This window comes from Microcaecilia unicolor, chromosome 3 (assembly GCF_901765095.1).
Source record: "Microcaecilia unicolor chromosome 3, aMicUni1.1, whole genome shotgun sequence".
NCBI lineage: Eukaryota > Metazoa > Chordata > Amphibia > Gymnophiona > Siphonopidae > Microcaecilia > Microcaecilia unicolor.
The window spans coordinates 229,304,216-229,320,460 of record NC_044033.1 but is presented as its reverse complement, the minus strand read 5'-3'; the positions used below and the strand labels follow the sequence as shown (position 1 = coordinate 229,320,460).

Here is a 16,245-nt window from a genome sequence, read left to right as displayed (position 1 = left end):
GTCATCTACTATGTTACTATGTTAATGCGGATTGCCCAGACTTTTTCCACAATATAGTCTGTTTAATAGATAATGGAGATGACACCCTTTGTGTCCTCAGTTTTTCCAGCTCTGGATTGTATGTCACTACAAGGGGAATTCTGTCTGTGGATTTTTTCTCCTTGTACTGTAGCAGATTCTCCCTGGGTGTTTTGAGGGAGGAGGCAATATTCTTGGAGATTATTTTGGGGTTGTAGCCTTTCTGTTTGAAGGATGCAGTCAGGCTTTTAAGGGGTCTGTCTCTGTCCCCTGGGTCAGAGCAGATATGGTGGTATCTTGTGGCTTGGTTGTAAATGATGGCTCTTTTTGTATGTGAAGGATGGAAGCTGGAGTTGTGGAGGTAGCTGCATCTGTCTGTGGGTTTCTTGTATATAGATGTTTGTATACAGCCATCACTGATTGAGACCGTGGTGTCCAAAAAATTGACTTTTTCTGGGGAGTAGTCAATTTTGAATCTGATTGTAGGATGGTATGTATTGAAGGCAGAATAAAATTGTTTTAGAGTTTCTTCACCCTCCGTCCAAATCATAAAAATGTCATCGATGTACCAGTAGAATTTTAGGGGTTTGGCCTGATAAGTATTCAGAAATGTCTCTTCCAGCTCAGCCATAAAGAGGTTGGCATATTGGGGAGCTGTCCTAGTGCCCATCGCAGTGCCCATTATTTGCAGATACATATCATTGTTAAAGTGGAAGTAGCTGTGAGTTAAAATAAATTTAATTAATTTTGTAATAGTTTCTGGTGAGTATTGATGGTCCAGTGTGGATGTTTTTAGGAGTCTTCCACATGCAGCTATGCCATCCGCATGTGGAATGTTGCTGTATAGTGATTCTACATCCATCGTGACCAGAAGGGTGTTAGGTGGTAGTTGCTTGATATTTTTCAATTTATTCAGAAAGTCTGTGGTGTCTTGTATGAAGCTGTTAGTTTTGTGTACAAGAGGTTTCAGAATTCCCTCTATGAATCCAGATATTTCTTCCGTGAGTGTGCCAATACCTGATATGATTGGTCTGCCAGGGTTTCCCGGTTTGTGGATCTTGGGTAGCATGTAGAATGAGCCCACAGCAGGTTGGTTTGGTATGAGTTTCTTCAGGTGAGGTTGCGCTTGTGTAGGAAATGTTTTGATAAGGTCTTTCAGCTGTTTTGTGTAATCCTGTGTGGGGTCCTCAGTTAGTTTCCTGTAGTATTTATTGTCTGAGAGCTGTCTGTGCCCCTCTTCAATGTATTTTTGTATGTCCATAATTACCACTGCGCCTCCTTTGTCTGCGGGTTTGATGATAATGCGTTCGTTAGTTTGTAGGGTTCTTATGGCCGCTCTTTCTGGTGGGGTAAGATTGTACAGGATTCTCTTTTGTTTGTTGGAAAGTTGGGATTTCACCCTATGTCTGAAACTTTCTATGTAATTATCCAGCTTGTAGTTTTGTCCCTCCTGTGGGGTGAAATAAGTGCTGAAAGGTAACTTTAAAACCATACAAGAACGTAAGACCTTTGAAGTCAGAATGATTGAATATTTTAACACCCAACAGAAAGGACTTAACAAAGACCTGGGGTTCCTAGCCCATTATAAACCATAAAGCTGTATGTCTATGTGGATCACCCCACCCCTCACCTATCCACACCCATCCTGTTAGAATATCAATGATATGCTTTGATGTCCCCATGCATACCTCCGACCCACCCCCATCCTCCCACCCTGTCAGAATGTCATAGTAATGCTTGAATGTTTTCACTTATATACACTGTCAGCTAGCACATTTGCTTATTTCCGATCTGACGAAGAAGGGCAACCTTCGAAAGCTAATCAAGAAATGTATTAAGTTTTGTCCAATAAAAAAGGTATCATCTTATTTTCTTTTCCATGTTTTATTTTGTTTGATTTCTATTGATAGCCCAGTAAGTAAACAAGGAGGCCAATTTGGTTAATGTGTTTCCCCAGCGTGACATCCTCACTGCCTTCAGCCCAAACAAAACAAACAAACTTTTGAGCTGCTGCATCCAGGTTGTTCTTGATTGTTGATCGTAACAAGGCTAAAGCTGTTTCTGTTAATAGGCACGGTATTGCAGCTGGTAGAAAAAGCGGTTATAAACTCTGTAGTTTGTGCTTATATATCCTGTTTCTGTTTCTTGAGAGTTTATCTGAGTTTATCTTAACTGTTGTTGTACTCTGCCTTGGGAAGCTGGTGTTATAAAGATGATAGAATACTGCATATTGAAATTAAATGGAAGTAGAATTAAACTCACTTTCATTGGGGCACATGGAATCACATTTTAATGTCATCTCATTTGTAGGAATTTGCATTTTAGATACACAACTGGATTATTCTGTTTTTAGGCATGTTTCAGGGACAAGTGGTTTTATAGGTCAAAATAAAAATAAATATTTTTTTAATGCAGATCTCTTTTGTTTAGACATACCTAAATGGGCTATAAGCCCCTAATGGTGTATTAGGTTCTGCCCAGTGTAATATTTTTGGTACAGTAAAGTTCTGAGTGTGTTTTTGCACAAAGATGTGCATAGTGTTTTGCAGTTGAGCGATTATGGTTAGTATATGCTTTGAGCAACCACTTTATTCTTTGACATATGTATCTAATATCTAAATTTAATAAAAGGTATTAATTGTGACTTTTATTTATTTTATTTTTTTTCTGTGTGTTATCAGACAATTATGGATTTAAGCTCCACCCCTGGCCCCACCCCTAACTCCGCCCCCTTTAGCCTCCCCAAACAGTTGGGCCACCGACCGCCTATGGACATGCTGGAAATAAAATATACTGTGTGGTTGGGGGAGGGGCAGAGCAAGATGGTCAAGACAAGAGGGGTCATCAAGGGAAGCAAGAGTGAGATTTCAGGGGGGGGGGAGAAGCAAGGGAGACCCGGATGGGAGAGGGCCAGGGAAGCAAGGGGAGATGTTGTACAAGGAGGTTGAGGAAAACAGGCACACACACAGTCACAGCCTTGTTTTGCAGCCCATAAAATAAAAAAGGGGGAGTGGGTGGACTGGAGAGAGCAACACACACAAAAACTCTCTCTCTTTTCTTTTTTTTTCCAGTCCATAAATTACAAAAATAAAATAAAGGGGAGAGAGTGGTAGGGGACTAAGTAGTGACACACACAGACACAGCCTTTTTTTCAGCCTATTAAAAAAGAGGAGAGGGGGAGGCACACACTCACGCACACTTTTTTTCAGTCCTTAAAATAAATTTAAAAAGGGGACATGCTGGAAATAAAATATACTGTATGGTTGGGGGAAGGGGCAGAGCAAGATAGTCAAGACAAGAGGGGTCATCAAGGGAAGCAAGAGTGAGATTTCGGGGGGGGGGGGGAGAAGCAAGGGAGACCCGGAGGGGAGAGGGCCAGGGAAGCAAGGGGAAATGTTGGACAAGGAGGTTGAGGAAAACAGGAGATGGGTTATTCCTATCTAGTCCATTATATGGACTTTAGTTCACCCAAAACAATAGTAAATGCTAAAACAATAGCAAAAGATTATTAAAAATAAATTTGTTGTCTATATGTAAAAAGTCTAAAGCTGTTCCAGTTGGATAAGTAGTGCCTTAAAAGGTGGAAAACAATTTTTTTTCTTTTTAACTTATTTGACAACTTTTTAATTTATTTGAAAGCTTCCCATATCTAGATATAAATATCATGAAATAAAAATTGAACATCACTAAGACAGCTTAAAAATTATTATATGCTGTTCTATACAATACAGATGGCAAAATTTCAGTGAGAATATCCTGGTTCTTGATCTTAACTGTTCATCTTAACTGTTGCAGTAATCTGCCTCTGGGAAGTCTGGTGTCATAAAGATGGAATATACTGAAATTAAATGGAAGTAAAATTAAACTCCTCCTTTCATGTCTGTTTTGGTGGCCCTTTACTAGGTGAAAGCATCTTTGCACGAATACGGGGGGGGGGGGGGGGGGGGTGTCCCTGCAGCCAGTCCCTGCAGCCAGTCCCTGCAGCCAGTCCCTCCAAATGACACAATGATTTAAAATGTAGAACAAATTAGTACTCTAACCGATGAAACCAATACTTCCTCTGTGTACATCCATGTGCTGCACAAGCCAGCATGTTTGAAAATATAAGTGAGATTAAATAAAGTTATAGGCATAGGATAGAATAAAACCTAGTATTGAATCTTAACAGTACTTCATCTATCCAAGGAGACCAAATATGACCCACCAAGAAATGCTCCCTTATGCTATGAGTTTATCTGATTGATCAGACTGGATGGACTGTACAAGTCTTTATCTGCTGCCATCTACTATGTTAAGGCCATGCTCCTAAGTCAGGCTGTTAAATTTGTGCCTTATTTTCAGTTGTCCCTCGTCTCGCGGGTGCGAGCATCACAGCAGATCACAGCTCGGCAGATGTTGAGATTGCTAGGCCACATGGCCTCCACAGTTCATGTGACTCCCATGGCCCGCCTTCACATGAGATCTGCTCAATGGACCCTAGCTTCCCAGTGGTTTCAGGCTGCTGGGGATCTAGAAGACGTGATCCACCTGTCCACGAGTTTTCTCAAATCCCTGTATTGGTGGACGATTTGGTCCAATTTGACTCTGGGACGTCCTTTCCAAATTCCTCAGCCACAAAAAGTGCTGACCACGGATGCGTCTCTCCTGGGATGGGAAGCTCATGTCGATGGGCTTCACACCCAAGGAAGCTGGTCCCTCCAGGAACGCGATCTACAGATCAATCTTCTGGAGTTACGAGCGATCTGGAACGCTCTGAAGGCTTTCAGAGATCGGCTGTCCCACCAAATTATCCAAATTCAGACAGACAACCAGGTTGCCATGTATTACGTCAACAAGCAGGGGGGCACCGGATCTCGCCCCCTGTGTCAGGAAGCCGTCAGCATGTGGCTCTGGGCTCGCCATCACGGCATGGTGCTCCAAGCCACATATCTGGCAGGCGTAAACAACAGTCTGGCCGACAGGTTGAGCAGGATTATGCAACCTCACGAGTGGTCGCTCAATTCCTGTGTGGTGCGACAGATCTTCCAGGTGTGGGGCACCCCCTTGGTAGATCTCTTCGCTTCCCGAGCCAACCACAAAGTCCCTCAGTTCTGTTCCAGGCTTCAGGCCCACAGCAGACTGGCATCGGATGCCTTCCTCCTGGACTGGGGGGAGGGTCTGCTGTATGCTTATCCTCCCATACCTCTGGTGGGGAAGACTTTGTTGAAACTCAAGCAAGACCGAGGCACCATGATTCTGATTGCTCCCTTTTGGCCGCGTCAGATCTGGTTCCCTCTTCTTCTGGAGTTGTCCTCTGAAGAACCGTGGAGATTGGAGTGTTTTCCGACCCTCATCACACAGGACGAAGGGGCACTTCTGCATCCCAACCTCCGGTCCCTGGCTCTCACGGCCTGGATGTTGAGAGCGTAGACTTTGCCTCTTTGGGTCTGTCAGAGGGTGTCTCCCGCATCTTGCTTGCTTCCAGGAAAGATTCCACTAAGAGGAGTTACTTCTTTCTATGGAGGAGGTTTGCCGTCTGGTGTGACAGCAAGGCCCTAGATCCTCGCTCTTGTCCTACACAGACCCTGCTTGAATACCTTCTGCACTTGTCTGAGTCTGGTCTCAAGACCAACTCTGTAAGGGTTCACCTTAGTGCAATCAGTGCATACCATTACCGTGTGGAAGGTAAGCCGATCTCAGGACAGTCTTTAGTTGTTCGCTTCATGAGAGGTTTGCTTTTGTCAAAGCCCCCTGTCAAGCCTCCTACAGTGTCATGGGATCTCAATGTCGTTCTCACCCAGCTGATGAAACCTCCTTTTGAGCCACTGAATTCCTGCCATCTGAAGTACTTGACCTGGAAGGTCATTTTCTTGGTGGCAGTTACTTCAGCTCGTAGAGTCAGTGAGCTTCAGGCCCTGGTAGCCCAGGCCCCTTACACCAAATTTCATCATAACAGAGTACTCCTCCGCACTCACCCTAAGTTCTTGCCAAAGGTTGTGTCGGAGTTCCATCTGAACCAGTCAATTGTCTTGCCAACATTCTTTCCCCGTCCTCATTCCTGCCCTGCTGAACGTCAGCTGCACACATTGGACTGCAAGAGAGCATTGGCCTTCTACCTGGAGCGGACACAGCCCAACAGACAGTCCGCCCAATTGTTTGTTTCTTTTGATCCCAACAGGAGGGGAGTGGCTGTGGGAAAACGCACCATATCCAATTGGCTAGCAGATTGCATTTCCTTCACTTACGCCCAGGCTGGGCTGGCTCTTGAGGGTCATGTCACGGCTCATAATGTTAGAGCCATGGCAGCGTCGGTAGCCCACTTGAAGTCAGCCACTATTGAAGAGATTTGCAAAGCTGCGACGTGGTCATCTGTCCACACATTCACATCTCATTACTGCCTACAGCAGGATACCCGACGCGACAGTCGGTTCGGGCAGTCAGTGCTTCAGAATCTGTTCGGGGTTTAGAATCCAACTCCACCCCCCTAGGCCCATGTTTGTTCTGTTCCAGGCTGCACTCTCAGTTAGTTGGTAAATTTTTTAGGTCAATCTCAGTTATGTCCTCGCCGTTGCGAGGCCCAATTGACCATGGTTGTTGTTTTGAGTGAGCCTGGGGGCTAGGGATAACCCCATCAGTGAGAACAAGCAGCCTGCTTGTCCTCGGAGAAAGCGAATGCTACATACCTGTAGAAGGTATTCTCTGAGGACAGCAGGCTGATTGTTCTCACAAACCCGCCCGCCTCCCCTTTGGAGTTGTGTCTTCCCTTCTCTTTGTCTTGCTACATATGAGACTGGCCGGCACGAGCCGGTTCGGGCGGGAAGACGGCCGCGCATGCGCGGTGCGCATCAGCGCGTGAGGACTAGCAAAGGACTTTGCTAGAAAGTGTTCCGATTGGAGGGGCTGCCGTGGACATCACCCATCAGTGAGAACAATCAGCCTGCTGTCCTTGGAGAATACCTTCTATAGGTATGTAGCATTCGCTTTGTAGCTGTGTTAATAAATGTTTATAATAGGTAATCTTTTTATTGGACTAATTTTAATACATTTTGACTAACTTTCGGAGAACAAAACCCTCTTCCTCAGGTCAGGATAGGATACTGTAACAGCACTATACTGTATTGAACTGAGGAAGGATGTTTTGGCCTCTGAAAGCTAAATGTATTAGTCCAATAAAATGATATTATTTTATTTTCTATATTTGTTTTATTTCTATTTGTTAATTTGTAAAGTGGTGATTGGTTCTTGTTAGTTTTTTTCAAATTTACATCTGCAGTCTTTATATTTTGCACAGTACTAGGGGACATTTTCAGTTTCTGTGGTGTTGCATTGTATGCAGAGTCTGGCATCTTGGGGGTTCAGTTTAATTTTTGTCTAAATAGCGTTTGGAATATGTCCACTTTGAGAATTTACATCTGCTATCTTATTTTGCAATGTATAGCAATTTGTTTCTAAGAATATTGCTGACAATTCCTGTCAGTGTGGCAAGTGGTGAGCGATCATTTTCACCGGGGGGGGGGGGGGGGTGATCATTTTCACGGGGGGTAGGGGCGCCAACTGATAGTCTGCAGGGGGGCGCCAGAGACCCTAGGCACGGCCCTGCTGCCATCTACTATGTTAGGGCCATGCTCCTAAGTCAGGCTGTTAAATTTGTACCTTATTTTCAGTCATACTTAGGAGTATAACTTTTCAGCTAAAAATTCATCTTAATTAATGAGCTTGAAAGTTATGCCTACCATTTGTTTGCCTAGATCAGTGGTTCTCAACCAGTGTGTCAGGACACATTGGTGTGTCCCCAAGAGGTGGGAGAAGTGTCACAAAAAAAATTTGGTATAGAAAGCAAGCTTGTGTTTCCTTTACAACCATCAGTGCCTGCAAGCTGGGAAGACAAGCAATCTTGAGAGTTAGGTTCTCAAAATCCGTTACTGGTCCCTATTTCTGCTTCTTCATTACCTTCCAATAATAATGTTGCAGGTCTGCTATCTATAGATTCTGTTTGCTATATAGTTTGAGTAGCATATTTGCAGATTTTTATGATGTTTCACAGTATCTGGCAGTGGAGGGATTTTGTGTTGCTGTTACTGAGGGAAAGGATATCCATGCATTCTATCACAATTGTACCAAGGATAGATTGGAGAAAAGAAAACTAGGCAAAAGGAAATATGGGAGGGGAGAGCAAGGCAATCGAAATATCCAGAGATGGGCATAACTCTCAGTAAGAGCATAAATCCTTTGAATATTGAGCTCATAATTGGTACTTTATGCTGGGTTTTCTGCATTTATTTGAGTTCAACTTTGTTTATTCAACCAGTTTTTCTCTCTGTTTTAAGAGGCATAATACAAAACTTGTAAGTTGACGAAAGTGTCGTAAGTTACTTCAGTAAAAAGGTATCAGTATATTTGCTTTGTATTTATTAACCTGTATTTCTGTGCATTCAGATTCAGTACTGCATCAGCACTGTCACTAAATCCACCTCAGCCTTTTTCTAAATGCTTCATATTGTATGAAATTCCACTTCACAGCACACAAATGCCAGTATCTTGCCATGCTAATATAGGCTGCAAGTTAAAAAATATTTGTTCAATCTATGTTTGTATTAATGGCAGTACAGTGTAAAAGGTCAGAGAAGTTCCTGTTTGGTTGTTACCTTTATAGGAGAGTCAGAGCCTAGGCACATTCCCCTTGGAAGATGTGCTAATCTAAATGAGACTCCAAAGCAGCCACCAGTATCCCCTAGGCTTGGGGCACGTTAGCAGTGCCTTGTCTTTTCCAAGAATGTCTGGTTACACCTCTGCTGTGGGATGCTATGGCCTGCTAACTTCTGGCGCCTATTTTACAAAAGTCTGCTCCCCCAGACATCAAAACCTAGCTACACCTCTGGGGTAAGTGTGTCTTGAAAAGCTAAGTAAAATTCCAGTGTTAGGCCATCTGGTCCTGGGGCCTTTTTTTGCCATAGATTTTATGGCCGTAACTACATCTTGTTCAGTTATGGTAACCATCAGTACTGAATTATCATTATCATCAAGAGTATTATGATCCAAGTCCTGTAAAAATGTCAGATCATTATCATCTAGATTAGATTCTGACTTATATAATGAGGCATAAAAGTGTTGAAAAGTCTTTAATATGTTTTGTTGATCTGTGATTAGAATATTATTATCATCTTTAATAGCTGAAATATCATTCTTTTCAGCTCTTGATTTTAGATAACTAGCTAACAAATGGCCATTTTTGGCATAATATTGGGCTGATTTCATGAATGTCTCATTATTAGCCTTAGCAGCTAGAATTAAGTTATATTTATATCTTGCCATTCGTAATTTTTCCAAAGTATCTAGATCAGAAGGGGTGTACTGATGTTTTTTTTTTCTAAACATGATATAGCTTTTTCCAAATCACTAATTTCTTGTGATTGTTTCTTTTTTTGTTTGGCTGAATAACGTATGATTGAGCCCCGTATATAAGCTTTCAATGCATCCCATCTAGTCATCCAACTAGTATCTTCCAAAGTGTTAAATTGAAAATATTCAGTAATGTCTCTATTTCTTCTATAAATTCAGGGTGTGCAAGTAAGCCAGCATTACAGCGCCAAGATTTTGCACGTGCCTTAGAAGAAAGATCAATGAGCTGTAAAGAAATATGCGCATGATGAGATAAATTTATAGGGTCTATATTAGTATCTGAAACTTTACTTAACAATACCTCAGAAACCAAGAAATAATCAATGTGAGAGTATCAATTATGTAGTGAAAAATAAAATGTGTAATCACGATCTTTTTCATGCAGTAGGCGCCAAACATCACATAATTTAAGCTGTTGCATCATTTCTGTCAAAATGAACCAAGCTTTGGTTTTCTTGTATGGAAACAGGGATTTCCTGTCCATATCAGGATTCAGGATGAGATTAAAATCACCACCTATTATGTAAGATTTATCTCCTGCAGTGGAAATGATATCAGCAATAGTATGGAAGAATTCAGGGCAATCAGTGTTTGGTGCATATAAATTCAATAACATTAAGAGTTCATCATTCACTGTTAGATGGATCTTGACCCATCTACCAACTGAATCACTATCAAAGGATATTAATTTTATATTATCTTTTTTCCTTATGAGTATGGCCACACCATTTTTTTTCCATCGGCAGCAGAGAAAACAGGGGTTAGAGACCATAAGGTTTTAAGTTTAAGTGACTCACGCTCAGATAAATGTGTTTCTTGAAAAAAGATAATATCGGGTGCATACAGTGGTGGAAATAAGTATTTGATCCCTTGCTGATTTTGTAAGTTTGCCCACTGACAAAGACATGAGCAGCCCATAATTGAAGGGTAGGTTATTGGTAACAGTGAGAGATAGCACATCACAAATTAAATCCGGAAAATCACATTGTGGAAAGTATATGAATTTATTTGCATTCTGCAGAGGGAAATAAGTATTTGATCCCCCACCAACCAGTAAGAGATCTGGCCCCTACAGACCAGGTAGATGCTCCAAATCAACTCGTTACCTGCATGACAGACAGCTGTCGGCAATGGTCACCTGTATGAAAGACACCTGTCCACAGACTCAGTGAATCAGTCAGACTCTAACCTCTACAAAATGGCCAAGAGCAAGGAGCTGTCTAAGGATGTCAGGGACAAGATCATACACCTGCACAAGGCTGGAATGGGCTACAAAACCATCAGTAAGACGCTGGGCGAGAAGGAGACAACTGTTGGTGCCATAGTAAGAAAATGGAAGAAGTACAAAATGACTGTCAATCGACAAAGATCTGGGGCTCCACGCAAAATCTCACCTCGTGGGGTATCCTTGATCATGAGGAAGGTTAGAAATCAGCCTACAACTACAAGGGGGGAACTTGTCAATGATCTCAAGGCAGCTGGGACCACTGTCACCACGAAAACCATTGGTAACACATTACGACATAACGGATTGCAATCCTGCAGTGCCCGCAAGGTCCCCCTGCTCCGGAAGGCACTTGTGACGGCCCGTCTGAAGTTTGCCAGTGAACACCTGGATGATGCCGAGAGTGATTGGGAGAAGGTGCTGTGGTCAGATGAGACAAAAATTGAGCTCTTTGGCATGAACTCAACTCGCCGTGTTTGGAGGAAGAGAAATGCTGCCTATGACCCAAAGAACACCGTCCCCACTGTCAAGCATGGAGGTGGAAATGTTATGTTTTGGGGGTGTTTCTCTGCTAAGGGCACAGGACTACTTCACCGCATCAATGGGAGAATGGATGGGGCCATGTACCGTACAATTCTGAGTGACAACCTCCTCCCCTCCGCCAGGGCCTTAAAAATGGGTCGTGGCTGGGTCTTCCAGCACGACAATGACCCAAAACATACAGCCAAGGCAACAAAGGAGTGGCTCAGGAAGAAGCACATTAGGGTCATGGAGTGGCCTAGCCAGTCACCAGACCTTAATCCCATTGAAAACTTATGGAGGGAGCTGAAGCTGTGAGTTGCCAAGCGACAGCCCAGAACTCTTAATGATTTAGAGATGATCTGCAAAGAGGAGTGGACCAAAATTCCTCCTGACATGTGTGCAAACCTCATCATCAACTACAGAAGACGTCTGACCGCTGTGCTTGCCAACAAGGGTTTTGCCACCAAGTATTAGGTCTTGTTTGCCAGAGGGATTAAATACTTATTTCCCTCTGCAGAATGCAAATAAATTCATATACTTTCCACAATGTGATTTTCCGGATTTAATTTGTGATGTGCTATCTCTCACTGTTACCAATAACCTACCCTTCAATTATGGGCTGCTCATGTCTTTGTCAGTGGGCAAACTTACAAAATCAGCAAGGGATCAAATACTTATTTCCACCACTGTATCTATTTAAAGAGTTTAAAATTTTTTTACGCTTGATTGGGTTGTTGAATCCCTTCACATTAAGGGATAGAATGTTAAGCGTCATTTAACACCTGGGATGTGCATTGGTAAATACAGTAGTAAGCATACACTCCTAAGTAAAGGGATGAAATTATACATATAAAGTATCATATTTTTAAAACCGAGTACTTTAACATAAAACATAACTGTGTATGATAAACAAACACAATGCAGCTTATTTTCGAAAGAGAAGGGTGGCCATCTTCCGACACAAATCGGGAGATGGCCGCCCATCTCCTAAAGCCGGCGAAATCGGTATAATCGAAAGCCAATTTTGGCCGGCCTCAACTGCTTTCCATCGCAGAGCTGTCCAAATTTCAAGGGGGCGTGTCGGCAGTGTACAGAATGCGGGACATGGGCGTGCTTACGAGACGGCCGGCTTCAGCTGATAATGTAAAAAAGAAGGCCGGCTCTGATGAGAATTTGGTCCGCTTTACTGTCCTTCTTTGTTAATTGTACAGCGCTGCGCAACCCTGGTAGCGCTTTAGAAATGTTAAATAGTAGTAGTAGTATTTGGTCCCTTTTTTTTTTAGGTCCAAGTCCCAAAAAAGTGCCCGAACTGCCCAGATGACCACTGGAGGGAATTGGGGATGACCTCCCCTGACTCCCCCAGTGGTCACTAACCCCCTCCCACCCTAACTTAAAAAACTTTTTTTGCTAGCCTCTATGCCACCCTCAAATGTCATACTCTGGTCCATCGCAGCAGTATGCAGGTCCCTGGAGCAGTTTTAGTGGCTGCAGTGGACTTCAGGCAGGCGGACCCAGGCCCATCCCCCCCCCTACCTGTTACACTAGTGGTGGAAAATGGGAGCCCTTCAAAATCCACCCGAAACCCACTGTACCCACATCTAGGTACCCCGCTTCACCCCTTAGGACTATGGTAGTGGTTTATAGTTGTGGGGAGTGGGTTTTGGGGGGCTCAGCACCCAAGGAAAGGGAGCTATGGACTTGGGAACAATTTAGAAAGTCCACTGCAGTGCCCCCTAGTGTGCCCGGTTGGTGTCCTGGCATGTCAGGGGGACCAATGCACTACAAATCCTGGCCCCTCCCACGACCAAATACCTTGAATGTCACCGTTTTTGAGATGGCTAGCCTCGGTTTCTATTATCGGCGAAAACCGAAGTTGCCCATTTCTAAGTCCAGCGATCTCAACATTTAGGTCGACGATCTCTAATGTCGACCTAAATGTTGAGATTTGGCCGGCCCCAACCGTATTATCGAAACGAAAGATGGCTGGCCATCTTGTTTGATAATACGGTTTTCTCCAACCCTTCATGGCACCGTCCTTGGAGATGGCCGCCCTTAGAGATGGCCGGCCCCGTTTGAAAATGCCCCTCAATATGTCCGAACCGTGGGATATGGATACCCAGATGGCCAGCATTCCTTCACTGACTCCGAGGATTACAGGAAGCCAAAAATGGCGTTAGGATTATCATTACTAATATAATAAGAATCTAGTACTTATATTAAGTCATATACAATTTAAAGAAAAACACATTAGTCAAACTAAGACAGCCCTTGTAAAAAGTAAGAGCAAGATGGAGAAGATAATAAGGAAGAAAAATAAACCTGAGTAGTTGTTAAGGAGGCTCACATAAATGTACAGTATAGCCCTAGGAACTACTGAAGTATAATAAAGAACAGCCATAATTAAAGTTTAAGCTCAACTTGCATCTATTTTACTTGGAGCTATTTCATCCAGATATGAAGCCAGGGCATCAGCGGAAGTAAAATCTTTGGTAACATTGTTATAGGTTACCCTCAGCTTGGCAGGGTATAACATGCCATATCTTGCATTCATCTCTTTCAGTTTTGGCTGGTAAGCCAATAACTGTTTCCGTGCCTGAACCGTTGCCTTGCATAAATCCAGAAAGAATTGTAGTTCTTGGCCTTCATATTTTACTGGGGCTCGAACACAGGCACAAGGGAAAATTAGGTTCTTACCTTGGTAATTTTCTTTCCTTTAGTCATAGCAGATGAAGCCATTACGTATGGGTTATGTCCATCAACCAGCAGGGGAGATAGAGAGCACTCAAACTTTCACAGTGCCCTCTTGGCCAGCTAGCTCCACTGCCTCTTCAGTATTTGAAGCTTCCAAAGCAGTATGGCAAACCGCAATGGGAATCACAAGATCTTTCCTCACAGCAAACGATGGCCCATCACAAGGGCATGAACTCATAAAGGAGGGAATGCACATCCTCCTGGAGGGAATAAACTCATCCTCCTTATTGTATAAGTGGAGGGGAACACACGCGCCTCCTGGAGGGAATCACACATCCTCCCAACACACTGGAGGGAATGAACTCATCCTCCTATTTATAGAACTGGAGGGGAACACACGCGCCTCCTGGAGAGAATCAACACATCCTCCAAAAAAAAACATGCTGGAGGGAATGAACACATCCTCCTAAATTTAAACTGAACATGAATCCTGAAGATTGTTTTCCAACTTTCTCCCAAGGAAGGAACTTCAGGAAATTAGAACAGAACCTGAAAAACAGATTCACAGCATACAGACAATCATACAGGGAGGGCTCATGGCTTCATCTGCTATGACTAAAGGAAAGAAAATTACCAAGGTAAGAACCTAATTTTCCCTTCCTTGCCATCAAGCAGATGAAGCCATTACGTATGGGATGTAACAAAGCAATCCCTAGATAGGGTGGGAACAAGCCACACCATGCGCTAGCACTTATGCACCAAAACGCGCATCCCTCCTGGCAGCCACATCCAGCCTGTAATGTCGGGCAAAGGATAGCTTAGAAGCCCATGTTGCTGCACTGCATATCTCTTGAAGAGAGAGTGCTCCAGTTTCAGCCCAAGAGGAAGAAATCGCTCTAGTAGAATGTGCCTTAAAGGCTACAGGCGGAACCCTGCCGGCCAGCAGATAAGCTGAAAAGATAGTTTCTTTGAGCCAGCGGGCAATAGTGGCTTTAGACGCTGGAGACCCTCTGTGAGAACCGGATAGCAAAACAAACAGATGATCAGAAGTCCTGAAAGAGTTAGTAACTCGCAGATACTGCAGCAGAGTCCTGCGCACATCCAAAAGGTGCAGCTGCCCAAAAGATTCTGGAAACTCTTCCTCTGAAAAAGAGGGCAAGTAAATAGGCTGGTTTAGGTGAAAGGCTGAAACCACCTTAGGCATAAAGGAAGGCACGGTCCGAACCGTGACTCTGAAAATTGCAGAAATGGGTCTCTACAGGACAGCGCCTGGAGCTCTGACACCCGTCTCGCCGAGGTAATGGCCACCAGAAAAACGACCTTCAGTGTCAAATCTTTCTCCGATGCTCGCCGAAGCGGCTCAAAAGGAGATGCCTGCAGGGTTTTCAAAACTAGCCCCAGGTTCCAAGCTGGACAGGGTGCTCGCACTGGAGGTCGGAGCCGAAGCACCCCTCTAAGAAACCGTGCCACATCTGGGTGAGCAGCCAAAGATACGCCTTCCACCTTACCACGATATAGGCCAAGCCTTTTTGTACACCTTCCTGCAAAAAGTCCAGAATCGGCGAGACAGGAGCCCGCATTGGAGCAATGGCTCTGGAAGCACACCAAGACTCAAACAGGCACCAAATCCTGGCATAAGCCACGGAAGTGGACCGCTTGTGGGCTTGCAGGAGAGTGGAAATAACTTTATTGGAATAACCTTTATCCCTCAATTGCGCCCTCTCAATAGCCATGCCGTAAGACCAAAGCGGCCGGCGTCCTCCATGGCTACCGGTCCCTGAGTCTCAGATAATCGGCCTGCACATTGCTCTGACCTGCAATATGAGCTGCCGACAGACACTGAAGATGCAGCTCGGCCCAGTGGCAAATCAGTTCGGCCTGCGCGGCTAGTGCTCTGCACCTTGTTCCGCCTTGTCGATTTATATAGGCCACCGTTGTCGTGTTGTCCGACATCACTCTGACAGCCAATCCTTCCAGGGTCACTTGAAAGGCCAGAAGCGCCTGAAACACCGCTTTCAACTCTAGGCGGTTGATGGACCACTCCGACTCCTCGGGTGTCCATAGACCCTGGGCATGCTTCCCCTTGCAGTGTGCGCCCCAGCCCTTCAGGCTGGCATCTGTTACCACTAGGCACCAAACGGGGAGCGTCAGCGGCATTCCTCGCCGCAGCATGCTGTCCGAGAGCCACCACTCCATGCTGAGACGGGCCGCAGGGAGCCAAGTAAGTCTGCATTGGTAATCCTGAGAAATAGGAGACCATCTCCGGAGTAGGGAATACTGTAGAGGTCTCAGGTGCGCTCTCGCCCAGGGTACCACTTCCATCGTGGCTGTCATCGATCCCAGCAGCTGGACAATGTCCCAAGCTCGCGGGCGGGGCATCCTCAGGAGCAGACGGACCTGATTCTGAAGCT

At 44.4% G+C, this 16,245-nt stretch overlaps 1 protein-coding gene across 1 annotated transcript in view; it reads left to right on the top strand.

Annotated features, from left to right (window-relative positions):
- The window catches only part of LOC115464430, a 153,331-nt gene that overhangs the window by 105,741 nt on the left and 31,345 nt on the right, over positions 1-16,245 (top strand). The gene's annotated exons all lie outside the window — the stretch shown is intronic.